This window comes from Helianthus annuus, chromosome 17 (genome assembly GCF_002127325.2).
Source record: "Helianthus annuus cultivar XRQ/B chromosome 17, HanXRQr2.0-SUNRISE, whole genome shotgun sequence".
In the NCBI taxonomy this organism is placed as follows: Eukaryota; Viridiplantae; Streptophyta; class Magnoliopsida; order Asterales; family Asteraceae; genus Helianthus; species Helianthus annuus.
The window spans coordinates 193866974-193893430 of NC_035449.2; positions in this window are offsets into that span (position 1 = coordinate 193866974).

Below are 26457 nucleotides of genomic sequence, written 5' to 3' on the forward strand. Positions count from 1 at the left end.
TAACTTTCTCGTTTCATATCGAAACTTCGCGAAATTTATATATATTATTTTAGTGAGGGTATAATACCGTTACAAAGTCTTGGGAACGTTAAAGGGTCACTCAGAGGTATTATTAAACATGTTGACACAGTTAACCCCTGTAGTTTGTAATCTCTCACTTTCTTCCGCGTTTTATATATGTACGATCTATAATTTATTCGTTTGAAGGTTTAAGCGTTATTTAGGGATACTATACAGTATATTTACCCTTGTTGACATTTATAACCCTCGAATTTATATACTTTCAAGGTTTGTCAAAATTAGTCCTTTATTTATTATAGATGCCACGCGTAAACAAATGACACGTGTTAACACATCATTGGACACAAAAATTCGAGGTGTTACATCCTCACCCCCTTAAAATAAATCTCGACCCGAGATTTACTCAAATAAATAGGGGTATTTTTCTTTCATTGTAGCTTCGACTTCCCACGTATATTCAGGACCTCTACGAGCATCCCATTTGACTTTTACAATCGGTACGTGCTTTCTGCGAAGTTTCTTCACCTGTCGATCTTCAATCGACAAAGGTTTTTCTATAAACTTTAAGCTCTCATCTATATGCACATCTGTGTGTGGAATCACCAACGACTCGTCGGCGAAGCACTTTTTGAGATTGCAGATGTGGAACACATTGTGAATTCCATTGAGCTCTTCCGGCAAGTTTAGTTTATAGGCAACTGATCCGACTCGTTCAACGACCTCAAAAGGCCCTATGTATCTTGGACTCAGCTTGCCCTTCTTGCCGAAGCGCATCACCCCCTTCCAGGGTGACACCTTAAGTAATACTTTTTCACCCACTTCAAAGTGAAAATCCTTACGCTTGGGATCAGCGTAGCTCTTCTGCCTATCGCGGGCAGCCTTTAGACGTTCCCGGATCTGGACAATCTTGTCCGTTGTCTGGAAAACAATCTCTGGTCCCGATAATTGGACCTCTCCTACTTCCGCCCAACAAACAGGCGATCTACATTTCCTACCATATAATGCCTCAAAAGGCGCAGCCTTTATGCTGGTGTGGTAGCTATTATTGTAGGAGAATTCGATCAGGGGTAGGTTTTTATCCCAATTACCACCTAGATCGATCGCACATGCACGAAGCATGTCTTCTAGCGTTTGAATAGTACGCTCACTTTGACCGTCCGTCTGTGGATGGTAAGCCGTACTAAAGTTTAAACGCGTGCCCAAAGATTGCTGGAAACTCTTCCAGAAGTGAGATGTGTATCTAGTATCCCTGTCGGAGATAATAGACACAGGTATGCCGTGTAAGGCTACAATCTTATCAACATAAAGTTGGGCTAACATATCGGAGCTATACGTCTCCTTGATGGGTAGAAAATGAGCTGATTTAGCCAGCCTATCAACTATGACCCATATTGTATCGTTTCCTTTCCTGGTTTTGGGTAACTTGGTTATGAAGTCCATAGTTACACATTCCCACTTCCACTCGGGAAGTTCAGGCTGTTGTAGCAAGCCAGACGGCTTTTGGTGCTCGGCTTTGACTTGAGCACAAGTCAAGCACTTTGCTACATGGGCGGCTACAGACTTTTTCAAGCCTATCCACCAATAATTTGCCTTTAAGTCTTGGTACATTTTATCAGCACCAGGATGGACTGAGTATTTGGAACTATGGGCTTCCTGGAGAACAACATCTCGTAGTCCTCCATAAATCGGAACCCATATACGTCCATTCAGCCTAAGAATTCCATCCTTGCTAAGAGTCAACTGCTCCGCAGTTACTCCCAGCTTTTCATTAGGATAATTAGCTTCCAACACAGCCTCTCGCTGTGCAGCCAAAATCCTTTCAATCAAATTATTTTTAACTTCAATGCTCTTGGCATTGATTCGAATGGGTTTTACCCTTTCTTTCCTGCTCAATGCATCGGCGACTACATTCGCCTTGCCGGGATGGTACCTGATTTCACAGTCATAATCATTCAGGGTTTCCATCCAACGGCGCTGTCTCATGTTCAACTCCTTCTGGTTGAACAGGTGCTGGAGGCTTTTGTGATCAGAATAAATCACAAATTTAATGCCATAAAGGTAGTGCCTCCATAACTTAAGTGCAAATACAACGGCACCCAACTCCAAATCATGGGTGGTGTAATTCTTTTCATGCACCTTTAATTGCCTTGAAGCATAGGCAATCACCTTGCCCTTCTGCATAAGCACACACCCCATGCCTGTATGTGATGCATCGCAGTAAACTACGAATTCATCTGTACCTTCCGGTAGTGTCAACACAGGTGCGTTGCTTAGCTTCTGCTTCAGTATTTCAAAGGACTCTTGCTGCTTCGGGCCCCAAATGTACTTTTCTTTCTTCTTGGTCAAGGAAGTCAAGGGCGCAGCAATCCTTGAAAAATTCTCAATAAATCTTCGGTAGTATCCTGCTAAACCCAGGAAGCTACGAATTTCGGTAGGCGTCCTTGGCTCTTGCCAGTTCATGACTGCCTCTACCTTAGCGGGATCCACTTGGATACCACGCTCACTCACAACGTGTCCTAAAAACTGAACTTCTCGTAGCCAGAATTCACATTTCGAGTATTTGGCGTAGAGTTTCTCACGTTGTAGTAATTCGAGAATGCAACGGAGATGCTTCTCGTGGTCATCTTGGCTTTTAGAATAGATAAGGATATCGTCGATGAAGACTATGACGAATTTATCCAAGTATGGCTTGCAAACGCGATTCATGAGATCCATGAATGCAGCCGGTGCATTTGTGAGCCCAAAAGGCATCACTAGGAACTCGTAATGACCATAGCGAGTCCTAAATGCAGTCTTGTGTACATCTTCATCTCTGACCCTTAGTTGATGATAACCCGACCTTAAGTCGATCTTGGAGAAGTAGCTTGCTCCTTGCAGCTGGTCGAACAGATCATCGATCCTTGGTAAAGGATATCTGTTCTTTATGGTAACTTTATTCAGTTCTCTATAGTCGATGCACAACCGCATCGATCCGTCCTTCTTCTTTACAAATAGGACAGGAGCTCCCCAGGGAGATGAACTAGGTTTGATAAAACCTTTCGCCAGCAGTTCATCCAACTGGGTCCTCAGTTCTTTCATTTCCGTTGGCGCTAATCTGTAAGGTGCTCTTGCTATCGGAGCTGCTCCAGGAATGATGTCAATTCTGAACTCCACTTGTCTATCTGGTGGCAAACCAGGTAGTTCTTCAGGAAAAACCTCGGGGTATTCAGAAATGACTGGAAGATCCTCGATCTTCGGCTTTGGTTCTTCTATTATCACCTGAGCCATGTAAATTACACAGCCCCTGTTCAAACACCTTGAAGCTTTCAGCATAGATACGTCTTCTGGCAATCCGTAGTGCGTATCCCCTCGAATGGTAAGAGATTCACCACTCGGAGTCTTTAAAACTATTTGCCTCTTGCCACAAATGATTTGGGCCTGGTTATGGGATAACCAGTCCATGCCTAGCACGATGTCAAAACCCGCAAGTTTGAAAGGAAGTAGAGATAAAGGAAAAGAATGGTTCCTAATGGATATTTCACATCCTTCTAGAACGGTAGAGACGGGTTCTATCGTTCCGTCTGCTAACTCTACTTCGTATTTTACGTCTAGGGTTTTGATTGGCATATTTAGTAGTTGGCAAAATTTCTGGTCTACAAAGGACTTGTCAGCGCCAGAATCGAACAGTACTCTTGCAAATATATCATTTACGAGAAAAGTACCTGTAAGCACAGTGTCGTCCTTGACCGCTTCCTTTGCATCTAAGCGAAAAATTCTCGCATTTGATTTCTTCGTTTCTTCCGCCTTCTTGGCATACTTCGGGCAATTACTCTTTATGTGCCCCTTTTCATTGCAATTAAAGCAGGTTGCATCCTTTATCTTTTTGCACTCCACCGTCTTGTGATCCTTGGACTTGCATAGTCCACAGGATGGAGTCTTTTGTTGTGACTGCGAACCAGACGCAAACCTACACTTTCCGGAGTGAGGTTTCTTGCAGACCTTGCAGTAAGGTCTTCCATCAGATTGCCCCTCTTTTCTTGCCTCCGACCCTTTCTTGCCCTCACCGTTTCCACGGTGCTTTTTACCGGGCTTTCGTGAGGTATCATCCTCACGCTTTCGCTTCTCAGCCTCCTTGCTCCTTTGTGCCCTCAGACGGACAGCGTCAAGTGTAAGAGACAAGGAGAGGTCAGTAACTGACCTGAAGGTCGTTGGCCTAGAAGCCTTTACGCTGGCCTTGATCGCCGGCTCTAAGCCCCCAATGAACCGGGCAATCCTTCTTGACTCTGGTGTCACAAGATATGGCACCAGGCGTGACATAGTGTTAAAGCTTGTCAGATAAGCTTGACAATCTAGGTTTGTCATTACCAGTGAGACAAAATCAGCCTCAATCTTCTCAACCTCGTGCTGAGGGCAGTAGTTTTCTTTTATGAGGGTAATAAACTCCCCCCATGACATCTTGTACAAGGCAGACTTACCTGAAGCCTGCACCAGAGCTCTCCACCATGCCAGGGCCTCGCCCTTGAATGACTGGGACACAAACTTAACCACGTCCCTCTCAGCGCACCCGCTGATGTCCACAATCGTGTCCATCTCGTCCAGCCAGGTTATACAGTCAACCGCACCTTTCTCCCCTGTAAATTCACGGGGCTTACATGATACAAAGTATTTGTAAGTGCAACCCTTAGCACCAGACGCATCAGTATATTCTCTATCGCGGTGAACGCTGTGGTCAGTAGACGAATGCTTGTCGTCATCTTTCTTGGGTTCAGAGGGTGGTTTGGAGTGTGTCTTTGGTTTAGAGAGTGGCTTTGTCACAGATCTGCCTTGAGACTCCGTATTTTGACGATCAATCGCTGCCTGGACAGCATTGTTGATCAGAGCCTTTAGCTGTGCGCCTGTCAAATGAACTGACGCGTTGTCATAGTCATCTTCATTCGTGTGGCTGTTCTCACCATTGGGATCCGCCATTTGTAACTTGAATCTGTTACAGAAGATAACAAAATTTTAATTTAGGAGATTATTATGTGATTGTCTTTTATGACACTTTGTCAACCATGGTACAGAGACCATATTTGGTTAACTGTTTATTTCAATAAATATTAGGATTTGAATATATCCTATTTCAACTATATAAATAGTATTGGCGGCATAAAGCCTAATCATGATGATGTTTTATAATATTAGCCGAGATTTCATAGAATCAGAGGCATAGAGATTTGAACCGTGGTTCTTTTATCTCTTTCTGGCAGAGAGTCATAGACTACTACTGCCTTTTGTCTTTATAAGACAATTATTATGGCCTATAGGCACTACACCTCTAATGGATGTTTGAATATAGTCGGCCCGTAGGCACTACATCGCTAAATGGATGTTTTTATCATACTGGCCCGTAGGCACTGCATCTCTAATGGATGTCTTAATATGGTTGGCCCGTAGGCACTACATCACTAATGGATGTTTTGATAATATTGGCCCGTAGGCACTACATCACTAATGGATGTTTAAATAATTCTGGCCCGTAGGCACTGCATCACTAAATGGATGTCTTTATAGTACTGGCCCGTAGGCATTGCATCACTAAATGGACGTCTTTATAGTACTGGCCCGTAGGCATTGCATCGCTAAATGGATGTCTTTATAATACTGGCCCGTAGGCATTGCATCGCTAATGGATGTCTTTATAATACTGATCACCTTCATTGGTGATTTAACCCACGATCTATATATCATTTAGTTGGGTTTTGAAATCCTCAAAGGATTTTTGTATAAGAATGACGCGCGTGATTATAACGAATCACATCTGCCATGAATGTTAACATGCGTACAGAGGTTAACAGGGAATCAGAATCCTTTCAGCTAGGTCGTACCATCTTGACTGATCTTAAAAGACCCCAAGCTAGGTTTCACCCCCTTAAGATTCTTTACTAGGCAGATCAATATAAAAGGAATGGTTTTGATTTATTTATATATATATATTAAAACAAAACTCATAACATACATTCCAAATCTCAAATACAATTACATATTGCCCTAAACGGGTCTTTCAAATAATACATACCTCCAGAGAGGTTTTAAAAAAAAATAAGTGACAAGTCCACGCAGGGACTAATACAAGATAGGTGTCCATGCAAGGACTAAATATAAGTCCACGTAGGGACTGAAATACGATAAGTTGTCCACACAGGGACTTATTTCAAAATAGAAATTACATTTGTACTACTATTAAGGGCTAGTGGTCACGTTTCTTCTTTTTGCCCTTTAGTAGATTCGCCAAGCCCTTGAGAAATCCTCGGTGGCTTTTCTTTTCTTCCTCAAACTCTCTCTCCACACGATCTAGTCGATGGAGTATTTCTTCCTGTTCAGGAGGAGAAAATCGTGGTTGTGGCGCTTGGTGCGGAACTGGAGGTCTGGGAGGTATTGGATACCCATGAGCTGAGTAGTCCGGTGGTCCCATGTTTCCATGTGCTCCGTCAGGGTAGCGCGCATTATATCTAGCCGACACCACATATGGGTCGCGCTCATAGCCGTAGTTGTATTGTGCTTGTGACGGTTCAAACGGGTTGTAAGCCGTTGGACCTGTGTAAGCTGGTATGGGTTGGTCATACCCAAATGGTGGCGAATTTCGTGCAGTAGGTGCGGAGTTCGCTTCTTGTATAGGACTTGAAGGTCCTTCTTCTTGTAGTGGCGGATAGTGGCTACTACTTGAATGTCGAGGAGTGCTGAAGTGGTTACCCCCTCCTCCTCGTGTAGACATACGAGCATTGGTCCTCCTACGCCTCGGCGGATCAGGTATAACTGGTTGTGCCGGTGGCGGAGGTGGTGGCGTAACTGCCTCAAAGCGTGAATCCTCAGATGGATCCTGTGGATGTCTCGGTTGTTGTGTATGATGAGATGGTGTGTTGTACCACTCATGTCGGTCAAACAAGGCCATAAAGCTGTCTGGGCCTTGATACTGCGGACCATGATATGAAGATCCATCAGATACTTCTATCGGATGCGTGGGCGTACCACGAGCTGGTTCAGTTGGATCCTCATCTTCCTCCATGGGATCTTCAGAAAAGTGGTCTTGTGGCCCTAGTGGAACAAAACCTGAAGGTTCCTGTATGTAGTCAGCCGGATTAAACTGAGCTACGTAGTATGGACTAGGGTCGTCGTAGTTCCGGTGCGAAACCGAACGTTGTAGAGGTATGAAGGAAGGTTGTGGGTTGTTGGGATTATTTTCTGAATCTGGCCCAAAGGAGTGCCGGTAGGATGGCGTTGAGCTGTGCGAAGTGGAATGCCTCGCTGGTTCGTAAAGATCTCTTCGTCGTTGTGGCTCTTCGCTTCGTGTCATCGAAGGATGTCTTGTACCAGATGGTCCAGCTTCTTGATCGTGATGTGTCACGATTTCTCCTCGGCCTCTTCGTCCCCTTCCTCTTCCTCGGAATATAACAGGTGGCATTTTCCTGCTCCAAAACTTATTAAAAATCAAATCGAAAATAAAGACAAAAAGGAGTATTAATCCGAATTTGTCCTAAGTTCTTGTCTAGACTCAAGTATGTGCAATTGTGTCACTGAGATTAAACACAATAGGACAGTGTTTAATTCACTCAATGTTGGCTCTGATACCAACCTGTCACACCCCGATTTCCACGTGTCTCACCGGTGGGCCCGGTGGGGGATTACCGTGACGATGTTGGCAACAATATAGTCAAACCACACAATTATATAATGCACAGCGGAAGCATAAGATAAATACATAAATTTCAACCTCTGAATAATATCAATGTATTACAGAGTTGAATATCCACAGTGGATCGTAAATACAGTTAAAGTATTGTTCCATTAGATACTGCAATCAAGCTTGCGAGGCTTATCCCGACGCTAGGGAGCTAATACCAGCCAATTACGTTTAGGTACCTGCACTTAATCTTTTTGGGGAAAATACGTCAGTTTACACTGGTAAATACATTCAACTGACACATTTGAAAATGTTTATTAAAATTGATTTGAATGCACAAGGCACAAACTCTTTTATAACTTGGGAAAATTCATAATGATCTTGTGAACGTTTTACATGTTCTTTTATGCGTTCAGTAGCCCGGGTCGTGCCGGGTTAAAGATTTATAGACACACCACGTTTGCGTAAAACCGTAGTATAAAAACCAACGGCTACGTCTTTTAGTTTTAATGTCGACACTTTATACCGGGTGTACGCCTACACCGGGATGTCGATGGTCGTGGCCATTTCGTAAAATGATGCCGAGGATATCCGGGACAACGGTCATTAAACCCCCCAAAGGCTTATAAGCAACAAAACTGTTTAAATGAGCCGATCATATTATTTAGTTATCCACCTAAGCGATGGACGAATATAATGCTCAATCAAGCGGTATTAAAATACCGTAACCCAAGCCCATATAGGGGAAATAAGTCAAAAGTATTTACCTTTGCAAGTATTAATCCTTAATTTAGATCAAGTCACCGATAGCTTTTACTGGGGCTCCTAATCTGGAACGAAGGTTTTAATTAACCTCTTAGAATCCTAACGGTCCTTATAGTAGCCGTAGCTTAAACCGGTTGATTCCGATATATAGATATGGTTAATTCGCACGAAAAAGGCGAAAACCGAGAATGGAGTATGATTTGGACCCAACAAGTTCAGTGACTTGTTTTATATGGGTTTATAGTTCATACTCTGGATTTTGGGGTTCAAATAATATAATTTGACCCATATCGGCTATTGCACGAAAACTAGTTCCGTGGGCCGTACCGTGTGCGCAAATAGGCGAAACGGTTAACCTTAAGAGTCGTACGCTTATTTCCTAAGTCAATATGCCTTAAAAGTATTTTGGTATCAGTAGGATACCTTCCGTAATGCCCGTAACGAGTTTAAGTTTATATTATGCCCCGTAGGGGCTTTTCGGTCATTTTAAAGACTTTAAAAGGGATTTTTGAGTTCTACAGGAAATCTGAGTTTCCCGAACAGCTTATAAAGCTTAAAATACTTTATTTATTATTTAAAACCAGTAGCAACTGGAATCGGGTCAAAAGACCTTGTAGAACTCCCGTTTTGGCCAAAAAGGGTATATTCGGTATTTACCGAACCGTAGCCATAACCGCAGGTTATGAGCAAGGTAAAAATTATTAAAAATCTTTAAAATTCCCAAAATATTATTTTACCACAGTGGGTAAAAGTTTTGGTGACGAAAACTTGGGTTAGATGGGCGTTATGCTAATTGCGCCGTTAATTACAAAACTTTCTTAAAAGTGCGCCTTTTAGCATAACTCTCATTCTAGACCTCGGATTGACGTGAAACTTCTGGGACATGCTTATAATTTAATAAGCAAGGTGTTGGTCCGTTCACGTGTCCGAAATACTCGTTTTAATTTTAAAGGCCGTTACGGTCAACTTTTAGGCGAATGACGGAAATATGTAAAAGACTCGGATAACTCATGAACCGACCACAGAGGCTTATACCAACATGTGACCTGGTCCTAAGAGAGTCCTAAGGTATTTTTATACCTCACTAAAACGGGTCAGAACTGAAGTCAAAGCAAAAGTCAAACTTTTGCGACTTTCGGCTCCGAACCGGTTCTATATAGTAAATGATTGATTCAAACGAGCGCAAACATGTTTATATACTTATTATCATGTTTTATGATTGTCAAAACAGGTTCCATAACATATACATTACAGATTGTGCTTAAATCGCTAAAATAGCTTTATGTTGACTTTTTAACCGCACGTTTGACTCGATAATTGACATAGTTAGAGTGGTGATCAGGGGGAACCATTTTAGAGGTTTAATACCCACATAAATACCAACTCATAACCATTTTTGATTCGTCATAAGACTGAATCATTTGCAAGATATTGCAATGACAACCGTTAGTTACGACGGTTGCGTTTATAGGCTATAACTATGGAAATGTGACACCACAAAGGGTGAGATCACTTACAGAGGTTGTGTTCTTGACTATAGAGCAGAAGAAAAGCTAGAGAGCTCCTTAGAATGATCAGATAGTGTGTTTTGAGTGTGATGAAGGTTATGAGCACAATGGTGCTATTTATAGTGCAACCATGCCCTCTAGTTCACTACACAACAATCTATACTGCCCATGATGATGGGTAGATGTCCCCTGAGGTGTATGGGTCGTGTAGGGGTCACCCATGCTGCCATAATTGATCAAATGATCGTTCAAGAGCTCAAAAGTCAAGAAACCACAACTATTCTGCATCTGGGCGTCGTACGCGACCCGCATGGACATTCCATGCAACCTTTACGCGGGTCGCCTGGGATCAGAAGATCAGACGCGTAATAGAGGGAGCTCGCGGCCCGCCTCAACTTAGGTTTAAACCTTACGCGGGTCGCGTGAGGTTATATTTTCAGAATTTTTCATATCTTTTATAATCATTACAGAATCGGGCCATTAATAACGAAATCTTTCGTAATGATTCACCTGGCCTTTCGGTTCTGAAGGGGTAACTTTGCGGTTTGGCCCTCGGTTATTTACCGATAGGGGCCTCGTGTTAATTACCCGCATTAATAAGTCCCCGGTTTATTTATTAATTATATTGGAAAGCCTTAACTTTCACTGTTGACGCTTTTAACCCTTCTTCTACGCATTTGATCGTAACTTTCTCGTTTCATATCGAAACTTCGCGAAATTTATATATATTATTTTAGTGAGGGTATAATACCGTTACAAAGTCTTGGGAACGTTAAAGGGTCACTTAGAGGTATTATTAAACATGTTGACACAGTTAACCCCTGTAGTTTGTAATCTCTCACTTTCTTCCGCGTTTTATATATGTACGATCTATAATTTATTCGTTTGAAGGTTTAAGCGTTATTTAGGGATACTATACAGTATATTTACCCTTGTTGACATTTATAACCCTCGAATTTATATACTTTCAAGGTTTGTCAAAATTAGTCCTTTATTTATTATAGATGCCACGCGTAAACAAATGACACGTGTTAACACATCATTGGACACAAAAATTCGAGGTGTTACAGTACAAGATTTAGGGAGAAACACTTACGAAAAGGCCTTAAATCGAGAGAAATAGTGCTGAGAATGACTTGGGAGCGAGCTGGTCGAATGGAGCTGTCACATCAGTGAACAGTAGTGTATGGCGGGTATTTATAGGGTGAGAGAGAATGTTAAGGTGGTGGAGATGCGAAGTGACGAATGGGCGTCCGGTCGGATGGCCATCCGATCGGATGGTCATCCAGACGGATGTCCATTTGGTCGGATGTCCATTCGAACAGCCGCGTGGTGCGAGTTAGTTTTTCCAACTTTCGTTTCGCGTGTAAGCATTGCGTTGCGTTTAAGAGACTTGCGAGTAAGCGTTGCGTTGAGATAACCACATAACATTAAACAAGTAATCACACAAATAACACACATAATAACTAAGATTCATAAAAGTAAATATGCGTTTCGAGTTTGCGTTGAGATTGCGTTACGATAGCGTTTAGTATAAACATGCGATGTGATATGCGATATTATGCGTTTAAATAGTAAGCGTAACTGCGTTTTGAATAAGCTTTTGTGAATACGTTGTAAAACATAGTTTAAAATATCGTTTAAACCCTTTTGTGATAATCGAAATCTCGAGAGTACAAGTCAATTAAGCAAGAAAAGACAGATACAAATAAGAACCTGGAAAGTCGGGTTGTTGCAAAGATGGTGTGGTAGGATTATCCTCTATTTCCAGTGTTTCTACCTTGGAGGGGCATCCTCCATGGACTATGATGTGGCGCCTACGCGACAGATCATCCTCCAATGGAGGGTCATCACCATACCGCATAGCCTTAGGGACCATTTATCCAACTAATAAACTATATTAAAGTATTTAATTTTTTCTATTAATTTTAAATATAAAGAAAACAATAGTATCACTCTTAGGGACCATTTATCCATCTTAGGGACCATTTATCCATCGATAAAAAAATGAATATATCTTACACTATTCTTTAAAAAACAAATTTCGCGTGCACGCGACACGTCTTTAAACGTAAAACTAATATATTAAGTTTTCAAATCGTAAATAAAAACTTTATTCAAAGTTGAACTGGCCATTCTCATTTGTTTTATAACTTTTAATATATAATGTTTTATAAAGTTCTGAATATAGTGTTTGGTTCAAAAATTAGAGATTCGCATCCTGTTAAAATCGATTGTTCGGTTTGGTTAAAGATCAACTTCAAATATTCAAAACAGAAATCCGAATATGTTATTTAAATTTTGCTTTGTTCGACTTTCCTGGTTTCCGAGTTATAATATCTTACCTCCATGTATTTACCGTTGCAATGTGACGTTATGATATAAATTTTATTCAAAATCGTAGAATTACAAATTTGACAATGATTGATACGAGTGTCGGTGTTATTGGAAGCGGTATACCGGTTTTCATTTAAATGGTTCTCAATCGATGTCTTTTTGGACATTTAGGGAGTGAATGTGGCGAGGGTCAATACCATATAGAACCGAATCAATACCGACAAAATTCTCGCACGGGTAGTGCGGGGTAATCCCACTAGTTAATTATAAAGGGTTACTTTACCTAGCTTAAAAAAATAATGTAAAAGATGTTAGTTTTTATGTTTTTATTTACGATTTGAAAACTTAAAATATCAGTTTTACGTTTAAAGACGTGTCGCATGTACGCGAAATTTGTTTTTTAAAGAATAGTGTAAGATATATTATGTCAAAGATTAGGATCAAATACAAAGGCTCTTAATTGTAAGAAAGGTACAAAGGCTCCTAAAAAAACCCACAACAAAAAAAAAAAAAACCTTAAACATTCACCACCACCCAAAACCCTAAACCCCCACCCCCTCCCCCATCACCCACCCAAAAAAAAATAATATTTTCTTTTTGCCGAGAGGGTGGGGGTTTAGGTTTTTAGGTGGTTGTGGGGTGGGTGTTTAGTTTTTTTTTTTTGGGGGGGAGGGGGGGGAGGGGGGGGCGGTTTAGGTTTTTGGGGGGTGGGGGTGGGGGCGGGGGTGGGGGTTTAGGTTTTTGGGTGGTGGGGGGGGTTAGGTTTTTGGGTGGTGGTGGGGTGGGGTAGGGGTGGGTGTTTAAATTTTAGGTGGTGATGTAGTGGGTTTAATTTTAGGTTATTGGACACTTGTCACTTTATAAATCCTTCTTACACTTCTTACAATTAGGAGCCTTTGTATAATAACTTGACTCGTCAAACATGAGACAATAGTTTTTTTTTTTTTTTTTTCATTTCAATTGTAACTCATGTTAGGTTAGCTTTATTGAATATGTTCGTGTTTGTTTGTTAAGGAGATAAATGTGTTCACACACGTTTAAGAACACTTACCGAACGAGATTTTATGTTCTTGTTCGTTCATTAAAGAAATGAACGTGTTCACGAACACAAAAAAAAATCGACAAAAGCAACATATTGGAGAGGTGTATGGCGAAGGAAGCGACACTGGAACTTAAAGCCATAATAGTAGAAGGGGAGGTTGATAGTGCTCGTCAATGTGAATATTGATGAAGGAAAGGGGAACGGTATATAAGCACGATGGGAATATGGCTTTCTATTTTATTTTTAGGATAATAAAATAAATTAAAGTTATAGAATATAAAAGAAAGGTACAAAGGCTCCTAAAAAAACCCACTACAAAAAAAAAACCTTAAACAGTCACCACCACCCAAAAAAAAAATATTTTTTTTTGCCGAGGGGGTGAGGGTTTAGGTTTTTAGGTGGTTGTGGGGTGGGTGTTTAGTTTTTTTTTTTTTTTTTTGGGGCGGTTTAGGTTTTTGGGGGGTGGGGGCGGGGGTGGGGTTTAGGTTTTTGGGTGGTGGGGGGGGGGGGGTTAGGTTTTTGGTGGTGGTGGGGTGGGGTAGGGGTGGGTGTTTAAATTTTAGGTGGTGATGTAGTGGGTTTAATTTTAGGTTATTGGACACTTGTCACTTTATAAATTTTTCTTACACTTCTTACAATTAGGAGCCTTTGTATAATAACTTGACTCGTCAAACATGAGACCATAGTTTTTTTTTTTTTTTTTTTCATTTCAATTGTAACTCATGTTAGGTTAGCTTTATTGAATATGTTCGTGTTTGTTTGTTAAGGAGATAAATGTGTTCACACACGTTTAAGAACACTTACCGAACGAGATTTTATGTTCTTGTTCGTTCATTAAAGAAATGAACGTGTTCACGAACACAAAAAAAAATCGACAAAAGCAACATATTCGAGAGGTGTATGGCGAAGGAAGCGACACTGGAACTTAAAGCCATAATAGTAGAAGGGGAGGTTGATAGTGCTCGTCAATGTGAATATTGATGAAGGAAAGGGGAACGGTATATAAGCACGATGGGAATATGGCTTTCTATTTTATTTTTAGGATAATAAAATAAATTAAAGTTATAGAATATAAAAAAGTTTAGATAAATTAAATAAAATTACAAAAATCTCATGAACAATACAAACAAAAGAACATGAACAAATGTTCAAGAACACGTTACCAAACGTTCACGAACATAATTGAACGAATGAGACATCTGTTCATGTTCGTTCATTTAACTAATCAAACAAAATTTCTTGTTCATGTTCGTTCAACTAACGTACGGAATTTCTTCTTCATGTTCCTTCATTTATTAAACGAACGAACACAACGAACTTTCCACCGAATAGTTAATGAACTGTTCGCTGAACATTTGATTCGTTTACTGCCCAAGTAAAATATCAGTTCAGTAATTTCTCTGAGAATTTTTTATTTAATGACACCATTTCATTTTGTTTCTCTGAATTCTAGTTGATTTTTGTCTGGTAGAAGATGGGAAAAAAGACCAAGAATAACCATTTTTGGTCAGATATGGTGGGTGTGAGTTGTTTTTCTTTAATCCAGCTTTCTTTGTCTTGGTCTTTTCTTTATTTAGTTTGAAAAAGACACAATAAATACAATAAATTTTAGTTACGTCTCTTTAATGGAAATAATATATATACACACATATAGATGTGTTATATACAAAATGAATTTAATAAAGAATTGTTAAAGTTGATAATGCATTTATACATAGACACATAGTGTTTTGGAGATGTAGTAAGAGTTACAAATTAGGGTGAACGGGGCACCCCCTCTTAGGGGAGTCCTCTCTCTTACGCACGACCAATCAGCACGCGCTACGTCAACTCCCCTCACACCCTTAATTTGATGGCGGCACTCCCCTCTTAGGGGACTTGTTTTTTATTCAAAAAGAAAAAAAAAAAAAGAAATGTTTTGATTGGTTGAAAAAATGGTGGCCCACCATCTCCCTCCCTCCTTCATTCGGTAACCTCTCACCAATTCCATTCACCTAATTGACTCCCCTCGTTGATGGCAACGGTGTTCCCTCTAGGGGACTTGGGTCACCGCATGCCTCCCCGCATGGTGCCCCGTTCACCCTTAGTGGGGTAAGCGATTATATAGTCGTATTATATATAGGGTCAGAATATAATATGCAGTTTATTTGGGTAGGAAGGCTAAGAAGTAATCTTGATCATCTATTTATTAATCAATAGCTAAGATTAAATGAGTGAAATTGAAGAAAAAAAAAGAGGCACGTGAGTTTGTGTAGGGGCATTCTAGTCAACTCAAGGCAATAGTTTCTCTCTCCTCCAATTCCCCCCCCCCCATTTTTTTAAACTTTAAAAATTGCACCAAAAACGAGCGTTTTTTTATCTTTAAAACGAGTATACTATTGCTATATTTTCGAAATTTTTTTTCGAAAACCCAGTTGCGTAAAATGCAATGGACAAAAAACGTAAAAAATGATTTTTTTCTAAAACGCAATGGACAAAAAAACATAAAGAAATGTCTTATTTTCTAAAATGCAATGGCCAGAAAACACAAAGAAATTTCTTTTTTCTAAAACGCAATGGCATAAAAACACAAAAGAAAGTGTTCTTTTTAAAACGTAATGGACTAAAAACACATAAAAATGTGTTTTTACCTAAAACGCAGTGGACTAAAAACACTTCAAAATGTGTTTTTTCTAAAACGCAATGGCCTAAAAACACAAAAAATGTTCTTTCTAAAACGCAATTGACTAAAAACACATAAAAATGTGTTTTACCTAAAACGCAAAAGTGTTTTTCTAAAACGCAATGAACCAAAAAACACATAAAAATGTGCTTTCCTAAAACACAATAGATAAAAACACAAAACGCAATGACTCAATTCAAAAACCTAGATCGTAAAAATGCAATTTAAAAATTTCTTACATAGATTGAAGGCTTGAAGTCGATTTCTTCAGCTTTCTTCAATGATTGACGAAATTTAAATGTTAGAAACACTTATCAGCGAACGAATCGAGATATCAGCGAATGATTGATGAAGCCGAGGGTAGCGAGGAGGCTCGTCTAGGAGCAATGCAACTTCAAGTCCTCAATGCTTTAAGTTTAACCCAAAGGAAGCCGTTAAAAATGGTTCATGACCCCTCGAGAAAAGCCAAGGTTAGTCATTCAAATGGAGAGCCAAAAGGTCTTCGGTTCGTAACTCTTGAGATTAACGGAGAACAAGCAAAAGCCCTAATCGATACCGGAGCCAGTCACAATTTCATTACCCGGGACGAGGCCAAAAGACTTGGTTTGCGGATCACTACCAAAGAAGGACTAATGATGAAGGCTGTTGGCGGGGAACCTAAGTCAATCGAAGGCGTAACCTATGACGCCAAAGCCAAGATCGGGACATGGAAGGGCAAAATTACTTTCTCAGTCGTTCCCATGGACGACTACAAAATTGTGCTCGGGTTGACATTCTTCAATAGGTCCAACGCCATCCCCGATGCATTCCTCAACACCTTGTACCTCATCAAGGACAAGGAGGTTCACACGGCACCCATGGAGACGGATACAAGGCACCGAGGCAAAACCTTATCCGCCATGCAGATCGTGAGAACAAAGAAACGACCACGTAAGCGACACGACGAGGGCGTCGTGAATTTAGGTGGGGGAGAATGTCACGATCCGCCTAAATACAAAACTTTTTTCGCAAGTTCCGGAAGATTCCGGAACACTAAAGAGGTGTCTAGGGCTGCCCGGAAGTTTACGGAATGGCCTACAAGTTGCTGGAACTTCTCGACACCATCGGAACATTCTAGATCAGCTTTGAAGGGGCTAGAATGGGCTGGAAGATCGCTGGAACTTTCAAGGATGATGCAAGGATCATCTAGGTCATTCTAGGCCATGGAATTCTCTAGAATAACCCATAAAAATTAGCCTAGAAATATCCAAGATATTATGTAAGGAAATCTCTAGATAAAGAATTCTCTAGAACTAGCTTAAGACTAGTATAAATAGGTGATGGGGTCTCATTTGGAGATCACCCAACATCTTAGCAAGTTACCACACTTGTACTTGTAAACTCTCCTTTGTAAACATCTTGTAATCAATACTAAGTTGTTTCATTGTATACACAACTTGCAACCATCACTTGAATCACTCAAAACACGACATCGTTGGGGCACATAGCTTAACTTAGATCAAGTCTAAGTCGCTACACGTGAGTCAGAAGTTACTCCGTGACAAAAGTCTAACCAGATAACAATCTCGTCTTACCTATGAAAATATATACTTTTAAATAAGATTAATAGAAAGAAAACTTCTAGTACTAGGGGCATTCTTTTAGGTAGAGGTGTGCATGGGTGGGTTTGAGTCGGTTTTGACCAAAAACCATAAAATAACCGTGATGTCGGTTATTGGATAACCATAACCATAACCGATCGGTTATGGTGGTTATGGTTATTCGATTTTGATGGTTAAAGCGGGTCGGTTATGGGTGGTTAACCGTGTATTTAGCTTAGCTAAAAAATAGCTTAATTTTCTTAACATGGAATAAATTTTTATTGCATACTTGTATATATTAATTGGGTGGGGTTCGGCTACAAAGTCCATTTTTCCTACAAAGTGTACAAAGTCATAAAACACCACAATTTCAGCCATGAAACACACTCAAAACCCACAAATAACAGGGTGAGGATCACTAAAACACAATATCCAAACCCTAACAGTCCATAAAAACTTCAAACACACCATCGTAGAACTTTGAATATAAAACACAACATGATAATCAACATAAAACACATTAATGCTAGTTATTCGAAAATCAAAGTCTTATCATCCAAAACACAACACAAAACCCACAAACATGGCGTTTTAGTAATCTTCACTTTGTTATTTATAGGTTTTGAGTGTGTTTTATGACTTTGTATACTTTGTAGGAAAAATGGACTTTGTAGCCAACTCCCACCCTATATTAATATATTACATAGTATTAAAAAGTACATATAATCTATAATATTAATACCAATTATTATCGAATATTCAAATAAAGTGATTTGATACATTCCATAAATTCAAATAAACATTCAACCAAAACCACAAAATAATATGAAAAAACAACAAGTACTAAAAATCTTCAGTCAAAAACATCAAATATTAAAAACATGGTGAAAAGTCCTAAATCCTACAAAGATTATTACTGTCACACCCCGATTTCCACGTGTCTCACCGGTGGGCCCGGTGGGGGATTACCGTGACGATGTTGGCAACAATATAGTCAAACCACACAATTATATAATGCACAGCGGAAGCATAAGATAAATATATAAATTTCAACCTCTGATCGTAATATCAAAATGTATTACAGGGGTTGAATATATCCACAGTGGATCGTAAATAAAAGTAAAGTAATGTTCCATCAGATACTGCAATCAAGCTTGCGAGGCTTATCCCGACGCTAGGGAGCTAATACCAGCCAATTACGTTTAGGTACCTGCACTTAATCTTTTTGGGAAAATACGTCAGTTTACACTGGTAAATACATTCAACTGACACATTTAAAAATGTTTATTAAAATTGATTTGAATGCACAAGGCACAAACTCTTTTATAACTTGGGAAAATTCATAATGATCTTGTGAACGTTTTACATGTTCTTTTATGCGTTCAGTAGCCCGGGTCGTGCCGGGTTAAAGATTTATAGACACACCACGTTTGCGTAAAACCGTAGTACAGAAACCAACGGCTACGACTTTTAGTTTTAATGTCGACACTTTATACCGGGTGTACGCCTACACCGGGATGTCGATGGTCGTGGCCATTTCCTAAAATGATGCCGAGGATATCCGGGACAACGGTCATTAAACCCCCCAAAGGCTTATAAGCAACAAAACTGTTTAAATGAGCCGATCATATTTAATCAATTAACCACCTAAGCGATGGAATTATATAATGCTCAATCATGCGGTATTAATATACCGTAACCCAAGCCCATATAGGGGAAATAAGTCAAAAGTATTTACCTTTGCAAGTATTAATCCTTAATTTAGATCAAGTCACCGATAGCTTTTACTGGGGCTCCTAATCTGGAACGAAGGTTTTAATTAACCTCTTAGAATCCTAACGGTCCTTATATTAGCCGTAGCTTAAACCGGTTGATTCTGATACATAGATATGGTTAATTCGCACGAAAAGGCGAAAACCGAGAATGGAGCATGATTTGGACCCAACAAGTTCAGAGACTTGTTTTATATGGGTTAATGGTTCATACTCTGGATTTTGGGGCTCAAATAATATAATTTGACCCCTATCGGCTATCGCACGAAAACTAGTTCCATGAGCCGTACCGTGTGCGCAAATAGGCGAAACGGTTAACCATAAGTGTCCTACGCTCATTTCCTAAGTCAATATGCCTTAAAAGTATTTTGGTATCAGTAGGATACCTTCCGTAATGCCCGTAACGAGTTTAAGTTGGTAATATGCCTCGTAGGGGCTTTTCGGTCATTTTAAAGACTTTAAAAAGGTTTTTCGAGTTCTACAGGAAATCTGAGTTTCCCGAACAGCTTATAAAGCTTAAAATACTTTATTTATTATTTAAAACCAGTGGCAATTGGAATTGGGTCAAAAGACCTTGTAGAACTCCCGTTTTGGCCAAAAAGGGCATATTCAGTATTAACCGAATCGTAGCCATAACCGCAGGTTATGAGCAAGGTAAAAATTATTAAAAATCTTTAAAATTCCCAAAATATTATTTTACCACAGTGGGTAAAAGTTTTGGTGCCGAAAATTTGGGTTAGATGAGCGTTATGCTAATGGCGCCGGTAATTACAAAACTTTCTTAAAAGTGCGCCTTTTAGCATAACTCTCATTCTAGGCCTCGGATTGACGTGAAACTTTGAGGACATGCTTATAATTTAACAAGCAAGGTTTTGGTCCGTTCACGTGTCCGAAATACTTGTTTTAATTTTAAAAGGCCGTTACGGTCAACTTTTAGGCGAATGACGGAATTGCGCAAAAGACTCGGATAACTCATGAACCGACCACAGAGGTTTATACCAACATGTGACCTGGTCCTAAGAGAGTCCTAAGGTATATTTATACCTCACTAAAACGGGTCAGAACTGAAGTCAAAGCAAAAGTCAAACTTATGCGACTTTCGGCTCCGAACCGGGTGAATATAGCAAACGGTCGATTCAAACGAGCGCAAACAAGTTTATATGCTTATTATCATGTTTTATGATTATCAAAACAGGTTCCATAATATATATTTTACGGATTATGCATAAATCGCTAAAATGGCTTTTTGTTGACTTTTTAACCGCACGTTTGACTCGACATTTGACATAGTTAGAGCGGTGATCAGAGGGAACCCTTTTAGGGGTTTATTACCTCCATTGATACCAACTTATAACTGCTTTTGATTCGTCATAAGACTGAACCATCACTGAGTTACTTTAAAGTCAAACCGTAGTTACGACGGTTTGGTTTTTAGCTAAATACTAAGTATAAACTGAACTATGGATGATCAAGGTAACTTACAGAAGTTAGGACTTGAATATGGAGCAGAGAAGAACACTTGGATGCCTTTAGAATGATCAGATAGAGTGTTTGAGGTGTGGTGAATGTTATGAACATGAACATGGTATTTATAGCCAAGGCCAAGCTCTTAGATCACTCCACCACACTCTACAACTGATATGGGATGAATGGCATGTGTCCTAGGGAGTTATGGGTCGAGTAGGGGGCGCCCATGACCCTGGAAAACCCATACATTCATGTTCTACCGCTTTGGACAGCCAACAGCCAACTTTCTGTCGCTGGGCACTGCTTACGGACCGTATGGCTTCGGCCTTGCGGTCCGTAAGCCATAGGCGGAATAATTCAAATCTGCTACCCCCTTTACGGTCCGTAAGGCCTAGCCTTTGCGGTCCGTAAAGGTTAAAAATCTGATCTTTTTTAAATGATTACAAAATCTATGTAATTAATATCGAATCTTTCGTAATGATTTACCTGACCTTTCGGGTTTGAAGGGGTAACTTTGCGGTTTGGCCCTCGGTTATTTACCGATAGGGGCCTCGAGCTATTTACCCGCATTATTAAGTCCCCGGTTTATTTATTTAATTATTCTGAAAGTCTTAACTTTCATTATTGACGCTTTTAACCCTTCTTCTACGAATTCGATCGTAACTTTCCCGTTTCATATCGAAACTTCGCGAAATTTATATATATTATTTTAGTGAGTGTATAATACCGTTACAAAGTCTTGGGAACGTTAAAGGGTCACTCAGAGGTATAATTAAACATGTTGACACAGTTAACCCCTGTAGTTTGTAATCTCTCACTTTCTTCCGCGTTTTGTTTTTGTACGATCTATAATTTATTCGTTTGAAGGTTCAAGCATTATTTAGGGATACTATACAGTATGTTTACCCTTGTTGACATTTATAACCCTCGAATTTACGTACTTTCAAGGTTTGTCAAAATTAGTCCATTATTTATTATAGACGCCACGTGTAAACAAATGACACGTGTTAACACATCATTGGACACAAAAATTCGAGGTGTTACATCCTCACCCCCTTAAAATAAATCTCGACCCGAGATTTACTCAAATAGATAGGGGTATTTTTCTTTCATTGTAGCTTCGACTTCCCACGTATATTCAGGACCTCTACGAGCATCCCTTTTGACTTTTACAATCGGTACGTGCTTTCTGCGAAGCTTCTTCACCTGTCGATCTTCAATCGACATAGGTTTTTCTATGAACTTTAAGCTCTCATCTATATGCACATCTGTGTGTGGAATCACCAACGATTCGTCGGCGAAGCACTTTTTGAGATTGCAGATGTGGAACACGTTGTGAATTCCATTGAGCTCTTCAGGCAAGTTCAACTTATAGGCGACTGATCCGACTCGTTCAATGACCTCAAAAGGTCCTATGTATCTCGGACTCAGCTTGCCTTTCTTGCCGAAACGCATCACCCCCTTCCAGGGCGATACCTTAAGTAATACCTTTTCACCCACTTCGAAGTGAAAGTCCTTACGCTTTGGATCAGCGTAGCTCTTCTGCCTATCGCGGGCAGCCTTGAGACGTTCCCGGATCTGGAAAATCTTGTCCGTGGTCTGGAAAACAATCTCTGGTCCCGATAATTGGACCTCTCCTACTTCCGCCCAACAAACAGGCGATCTGCATTTTCTACCATATAATGCCTCAAAAGGCGCAGCCTTTATGCTGGTGTGGTAGCTATTATTGTAGGAGAATTCGATCAGGGGTAGGTTTTTATCCCAGTTACCACCTAAATCCATCGCACATGCTCGAAGCATGTCTTCTAGCGTTTGGATAGTACGCTCACTTTGACCGTCCGTCTGTGGATGGTAAGCCGTACTAAAGTTTAGACGCGTGCCCAAAGATTGCTGGAAACTCTTCCAGAAGTGAGATGTGTATCTAGTATCCCTGTCGGAGATAATAGACACAGGTATGCCGTGTAAGGCTACAATCTTATCAACATATAGTTGGGCTAACATATCGGAGCTATACGTCTCCTTGATGGGTAGAAAATGAGCCGATTTAGTCAGCCTATCAACTATGACCCATATTGTATCGTTTCCTTTCCTGGTTTTGGGTAACTTGGTTATGAAGTCCATAGTTACGCATTCCCACTTCCACTCGGGAAGTTCAAGCTGTTGTAGCAAGCCAGACGGCTTTTGGTGCTCGGCTTTAACTTGAGCACAAGTCAAGCACTTTGCTACATGGGCGGCTACAGACTTTTTCAAGCCTATCCACCAATAATTTGCCTTTAAGTCTTGGTACATTTTATCAGCACCAGGATGGACCGAGTAATTGGAACTATGGGCTTCCTGGAGAACAACATCTCGTAGTCCTCCATATATTGGAACCCATATACGTCCGTTCAGTCTAAGAATTCCATCCTTGCTAAGAGTCAACTGCTCCTCAGTTACTCCCAGCTTTTCATTAGGATAATTAGCTTCCAACACAGCCTCACGTTGCGCAGCTAATATCCTTTCCATCAAATTATTCTTAACCTCAATGCTCTTGGCATTGATTCGAATGGGTTTTACCCTTTCTTTCCTGCTCAAGGCATCGGCGACTACATTCGCCTTGCCGGGATGGTACCTGATTTCACAGTCATAATCATTCAGGGTTTCCATCCAACGGCGCTGTCTCATGTTCAACTCCTTCTGGTTGAACAGGTGCTGGAGGCTTTTGTGATCTGAATAAATCACAAATTTAATGCCATAAAGGTAGTGCCTCCACAACTTAAGTGCAAATACAACGGCACCCAACTCCAAATCATGGGTGGTGTAATTCTTTTCATGCACCTTTAATTGCCTTGAAGCATAGGCAATCACCTTGCCCTTCTGCATAAGAACACACCCCATGCCCGTGTGTGATGCATCGCAGTAAACTACGAATTCATCTGTACCTTCCGGTAATGTCAACACAGGTGCGTTACTTAGCTTCTGCTTCAGTATTTCAAAGGACTCTTGCTGCTTCGGGCCCCAAATGTACTTTTCTTTCTTCTTGGTCAAGGAAGTCAAGGGCGCAGCAATCCTTGAAAATTTTTCAATAAATCTCCGGTAGTATCCTGCTAATCCCAGGAAGCTACGGATTTCGGTAGGCGTCTTTGGCTCTTGCCAGTTCATGACTGCCTCTACCTTAGCGGGATCCACTTGGATACCACGCTCACTCACAATGTGTCCTAAAAATTGAACTTCTCGTAGCCAGAATTCACATTTCGAGAATTTGGCGTAGAGTTTCTCACGTTGTAGTAGTTCGAGAATGCATCGGAGGTGCTTCTCGTGGTCAGTTTGATTCTTGGAATATATAAGGATATCGTCGATGAAGACTATGATGAATTTGTCCAAGTACGGCTTGCAAACGCGATTCATGAGATCTATGAACGCAGCCGGTGCATTTGTGAGCCCAAAAGGCATCACTAGGAACTCGTAATGACCATAGCGAGTCCTAAATGCAGTCTTGTGTACATCTTCATCTCTGACCCTTAGTTGATGATAACCCGACCTTAAGTCGATCTTGGAGAAGTAGCTTGCTCCTTGCAGCTGATCGAATAGATCATCGATCCTTGGTAAAGGATATCTATTCTTTATGGTAACTTTATTCAGCTCTCTATAGTCGATACACAACCGCATTGATCCGTCCTTCTTCTTTACAAATAGGACAGGAGCTCCCCAGGGAGATGAACTAGGTTTGATAAAACCTTTCGCCAGCAGTTCATCCAACTGGGTCCTCAGTTCTTTCATTTCCGTTGGAGCTAATCTGTAAGGTGCTCTTGCTATCGGAGCTGCTCCAGGAATGATGTCAATTCTGAACTCCACTTGTCTATCTGGTGGCAAACCAGGTAGTTCTTCAGGAAAAACCTCGGGGTATTCAGAAATGACAGGAAGATCCTCGATCTTCGGCTTTGGTTCTTCTATTATCACCTGAGCCATGTAAATTACACAGCCTCTGTTCAAACACCTTGAAGCTTTCAGCATAGAGACGTCTTTGGGCAATCCGTAATGCGTATCCCCTCGAATGGTAAGAGATTCACCACTCGGAGTCTTTAAAACTATTTGTCTCTTGCCACAAATGATTTGGGCCTGGTTATGGGATAACCAGTCCATGCCTAGCACGATGTCAAAACCCGCAAGTTTGAAAGGAAGTAGAGATAAAGGAAAAGAATGGTTCCTAATGGATATTTCACATCCTTCTAGAATGGTAGAGACGGTTTCTATCGTGCCGTCTGCTAACTCTACTTCGTATTTCACGTCAAGGGTTTTGATTGGCATATTTAGTAGTTGGCAAAATTTCTGGTCTACAAAGGACTTGTCGGCGCCAGAATCGAACAGTACTCTTGCAAATATATTATTTACGAGAAAAGTACCTGTAAGCACATTGTCGTCCTTGACCGCTTCCTTTGCATCCAAGCGAAAAACTCTCGCATTCGACTTCTTCGTCTCTTCCGCCTTCTTGGCATACTTCGGGCAATTACTCTTTATGTGCCCCTTTTCATTACAATTAAAGCAGGTTGCATCCTTTATCTTTTTGCACTCCACTGTCTTATGATCCTTGGACTTGCATAGCCCACAGGGTAGAGTTCTTTGTTGCGACTGTGAACCAGACGCAAACCTACACTTCCCGGAGTGAGGTTTCTTGCAGACCTTACAGTGAGGTCTTCCATCAGCTTGCCCCTCCTTCTTTGCCTCCGACCCTCTTTTGCTCTCACCGTTTCCACGGTGCTTTTTCCCAGACTTTCGTGAGGTATCATCCTCACGTTTTCGCTTTTCGGCCTCCTTGCTCCTTTGTGCCCTCAGACGGACAGCATCAAGTGTAAGAGACAAGGAGAGGTCAGTAACTGACCTGAAGGTCGTCGGCCTAGAAGCCTTTACGCTGGCCTTAATCGCCGGTTCTAAGCCCCCAATGAAACGGGCAATCCTTCTAGGTTCTGGTGTCACAAGATATGGCACCAGTCGTGACATAGTGTTAAAGCTTGTCAGATATGCTTGACAATCCAGGTTTGTCATCACTAGTGAGACAAAATCAGCCTCAATCTTCTCAACTTCGTGCTGAGGGCAGTAGTTTTCTTTTATGAGGGTAATAAACTCCCCCCATGACATTTTGTACAAGGCAGACTTACCTGAAGCCTGCACCAGAGCTCTCCACCACGCCAGGGCCTCGCCCTTGAATGACTGGGACACAAACTTAACCACGTCCCTCTCAGCGCACCCGCTGATGTCCACAATCGTGTCCATCTCGTCCAGCCAGGTGATACAATCAACCGCACCTTTTTCCCCTGTAAATTCACGGGGCTTACATGATACAAAGTATTTGTAGGTGCAACCCTTAGCACTTGACGCATCAGTATATTCTCTATCGCGATGAACGCTGTGCTCAGTAGACGAGTGCTTGTCGTCATCTTTCTTGGGTTCAGAGGGTGGTTTGGAGTGTGTCTTTGGTTTAGAGGGTGGTTTTGACACAGTTCTGCCTTGAGACTCAGTATTTTGACGATCAATAGCTGCCTGGACAGCATTGTTGATCAGAGCCTTTAGCTGTGCGCCTGTCAAATGTACTGACGCATTGTCATAGTCATCTTCGTTTGTGTGGCTGTTCTCTCCATCGGGATCCGCCATTTGTAACTTGAATCTGTTACAGAAGATAACAAAATT